The following is a 4,432-nucleotide window of genomic DNA, read 5'->3' on the forward strand; positions in this document are numbered from 1 at the left end:
AACTCGAGGATCCTAATAATAAAAGTCAAAAAATTATAGACAAAAATAGCATTAAAAAGTTAAATATAATACATTTCATTCAAAAATCATACGCAAAACAACATTACAAGCTATAAAATCCTAATTCAAGCGTCCACGACGAGGTTTCATAGTCTGAAAATGTTTCATGATAACTTCATTACCAATACATGAAAAAAATGGTAAATTACACTTTCATACCTTAGGTTTAGGGTCTATTTCAATTCCTTACAACATCTTCAAAACATTTCACTTTCATACCTTAATTACTATTTTATTTCAAAATAATACCTTTGTTACATTTTCCAACCATTGATCCGTTAAGTGCTGAACTGACTGCCACATATATGCCACGTGGCAAAAAAAATGATTTTTTAGTTTATTTTTAAAAAACCTGAATTTTCTCAAAAATAAAATTAAAAAAATTTGAAACCCATCCCTAAACCTGCACCCCCTACGTCCCTAAACCTCCATATTTTTGAGATTTTCAGTGTGGGTAAGTTTCGAAAATACTTTGAGATTGGGAGTTTGAGTTTGAGATGATTGTTGGATTGGTTTTGTAGTAGATCCACCTAATCTCGGGTGGGATTTTTGGGGGTTGGTGATGGGGGATTTTTGGGAGGGGTGATGGGAGATGCAAGAAAGGGGTGACTCGGGTGGGTGATGATGGATGGGAGAAGAGGATGGGTCGGGAAAGACGATTTTTGGGTTTTTTTTTTTTTTTTTTTTCTTTTCCTCCTCTTCTTCTTCTTCTTTTTCTTCTTCTTCTAGGTTGTAGGTTTTTGGGGGTGGGGGACGAACTGGGTTTGGCCTTCTTTTTTTTTCTCTCTTTCTTCTTCTTCTTCGTCTTGTTGTTGTTGCTGCAAGTTTAGGGATGTGGGGGTGGTTGCGGGGAGGTGGGATGGGATGGGTTTCAATTTTTTTTTTTTTTTTTTTTTTTTAACTCCCTCTTCTTTTTCTTCTTCTTCTTCTTCTTGCAGGTTTAGGGATGGGTCTCAATTTTTTTTTTTTTTAAGAAAATTCAAGTTTTTTAAAAAGAAAATAAATAAAAAAAATTTACCACGTGGCAGACATTTGGCAGCCACATGGCATATATGTGGCAGCCACATCAGCATTTAATGGATCAATAGATGGAAAATGTAACAGATGTATTATTTTGAAATAAAATAGTACTAAAAGGTATGCAAGTGAAATGTTTTGAAGATGTTGTATGGAATTGAAATAGATCCCAAACCTGAGGTATGAAAGTGTAATTTACCCATGAAAAAACGTCTTTCTCAATGCAAACAACTAAGTTGTCACTCAACCATTGACCTCCCATTTTGTTGCGAAGTTGACCCTTAATGATATTCATAGCAGAAAATGTCATCTTCACTGAAACGGTTGCAACCAGTAAAACCAAAGCCAACTGAACAAGCAAATATACATATGCAAATGTTTGATGCAACCCTTTCTCCACAAAACATATACCAATTAACCAATAAACAAAAATTTCATCTAAATTCCAATGATAAAATGAGTATTCAAACATAAAACATATCAACAATCATATCAATAATAGACTAAAAATCTCCATCAATATTGAATATAATTTAATTGAGATTAGATTAGAATTCCAAAAAACTTACTTGAATTTGGAACCAAATAGTTGTGGAGTGGAGAATTGAAACAAGTGGAGGTATGATATTGGACTTATATAATTATAATATGGGATTGGGTCATGGGTGAGATTATAAATTTAGGGTTTTGAAATGGGCGAAAGAGGGAACCAAATAATGGGGAATTGGGGGAAAAGAGAACACTAGGGAAAGATGTGGGGCTCAGGGGCTGGGCTTTAAAATTAAAACAATTTGGAGTCATCAGTAATGGACAAACGACAACGTTTTGTCTCCCTTTTTTTTTTTAACTTAAAACAATTGGCCAAAACTGTGCCGTTTTGGACCAATTGTTAAAAAGTCCTATTTTCTTTCTTCTTCCCTTCGTCTTCTTCTCCGTAGCTCTGCCGCAACCTGCACAACATCACATACCTCGTGTTAGGGTCGCCGAGGGGTCCTGAGACCTCCTAGGTCCCTTTGTAGATCCGCCACTGCCTCAAAGTAGGTTAGTCGCAGCAAGATCACATAGTATTTCGAATGCAGAAGATTTGGACTCAACCACGTGGTTAAAAAAAATTGGTTCAATTCGGCTCGGCATATAGTGAACCCTTACCGTTTTCAGTTTTGTACTCAAACTGAAAAAAATTAAATAAAATCGAATTGAACAGTTTTTTTCCGGTTCAAGCCAGGTTCAATTTCAATTCTCAGTTTATTTTGCCCAGGCCTAAATGCTACCCAAACTACTAAGGTTGTGCAAAAATACCAATCAAATAAAAATCATGCCAATTAACGAGCCAAACTTATGTTCAAGTGTGAACGTACATGTTTCGTTAAAATTTTGTCAAAACACATGATGTACAATGTATTTGACGTATCCCATGCTTCCTCGAAGACAAGTTGTGGTAAACATAAATACTACTCCAAGTCATATATCATAATGCGTGAAACACACCCTTGAAAAAAGTGTTTACATGCCCAACATAGGTGGTATATCAGTGAGAATTTGAGACTCTTTACCTTCGTATCTTTACAATATTAACATAAATTTTTAGTGATAAATTGGCAAAGTGTTGTTTGAATTGTACGTATATACCTCTAATAATTATTATAACTATTATATTATTGTCAAACTGCATCTTCAATTCTCCTGCATGAGGTAAATGAGAATCGAGATTATGAGAAGATAAGAGAGGTGGAAACCTAGAAGAATTCAACGTGGTACTATGCCTAAACCGTATGCTAGCCTCTAAATTCAACGTGACACCTATTAGAGTAAACATGTAATATGATCCGACTTGTACTTGACCCGTTAAATTTAACGGATAATGATCTGACCCGTTACTCGTTAAAAAAAAAACATATTTTACTTCAATAAATAATCAAATAAAAAAAACGTCATATTAAATTAGTAAATATCTACATATCACATTGTCACTCAATTAATATCTATATATTGTCATTAAATTAGTATCTACATACCCTAATCCCTATTATCCAAAGAACGATGTAATCATTATCAAAGCGTACAAGATGAGATCATGAGTGTTGGCATAATTTTTTCATATTTTTTGCACTTGTAAATTAATTATTATGAATTTTCAACTCCACCTAAAAACACTGTTGACGAGAGTTTTGAGTCTTAAAAATCTAAACGACAATGTACCCATCATCAAAATGTAGATGACACCATCACAAGCTTTTGCATATATGTTTCACATTTTTCACACTTAAAAATTAATTATTATGAATTTTTTTTTTAATTTGATGTTTCCTACAAAATGTAAAAATACATTAAAAAAAAAATTAAACAAACAATATTATTTCCGTTAAGATGAAGGGGGAATGTGCTAAGACTCATCATAGACTGGCAATAATGTTGAGATTGCATGTTATTCCTAACAGTATTGTCACGCTAATATCAACATTTCGTTACATAAATTAGAAGTTAGATGACACACCCCGACCTAAATTGAGGCATGATGACCGTCACTTGATGGTGACGTAGCCATGTACGCAGTGCGGAAGTGACAGTGATATGAAGATGTGAGAAATCAAAACCAATTAACTAATGTACACAAGACAAGTAAATAAGTGCGAGAAGAAGTGTTAGAGTGTAGATACACATAGTCAGAGCATTGGTGCCAAGGTGCTGTCCAACAAGCTAAATACTAATTATACAAGGTATGAAAGAAAACCCTACATTGATGGATGTCTGTCAGAACCGCCATAGAGTCCTCGTGAGCCACCAACACGCACTTCTATCTAGAACCTGGAGGGGCGCAAAACAGAAAACGTGATTGGGCAAAAACAAAGCTTTTCAAAACCATTTCTCTTTCCAAAAGTAATAACCTCACCGTAAAACCCGTATAATTTCCCAAAAAATAAAAACACATACGTATATAAAAAGCACGCTCGAGAGTAATGAAAATCAAATATATGTTATGTCAAGTATCCTAGTATGGAAATAAGTAGCCAAGTGAAATAAATCAATGTAAAATGATGTGTCAACCGAAGTCACTTAACGTGACTTATACGGCTGAACCTATAACTCATCAAATATGTCGGCACATGAGTCGGAACCACCTATCGTGGTCTGTACGACAGGGCTGGGTGCAAATAAGTAAGATTAAGTGCTACGATCACGTGAAGGCTGTGCGAATAATTGCGGGTCACCTACGAGTCGGAACAACCTAATGTGGTTTGTACGACAGGGTTGTACACCAAACTTGGATCCAAGGTGAGCGTGCTGTACGGGAGGTGAACATCACGTGAAGGACTGTGCCTTGGCCACGGGCGGGAGCACTAGCACCGGAGTGCAG

The sequence above is a fragment of a genome, unplaced genomic scaffold (assembly GCF_019419815.1).
Source record: "Pyrus x bretschneideri cultivar Hongxiangsu unplaced genomic scaffold, Pyrus_bretschneideri_v1 Contig17, whole genome shotgun sequence".
Classification (NCBI taxonomy): Eukaryota; Viridiplantae; Streptophyta; class Magnoliopsida; order Rosales; family Rosaceae; genus Pyrus; species Pyrus x bretschneideri.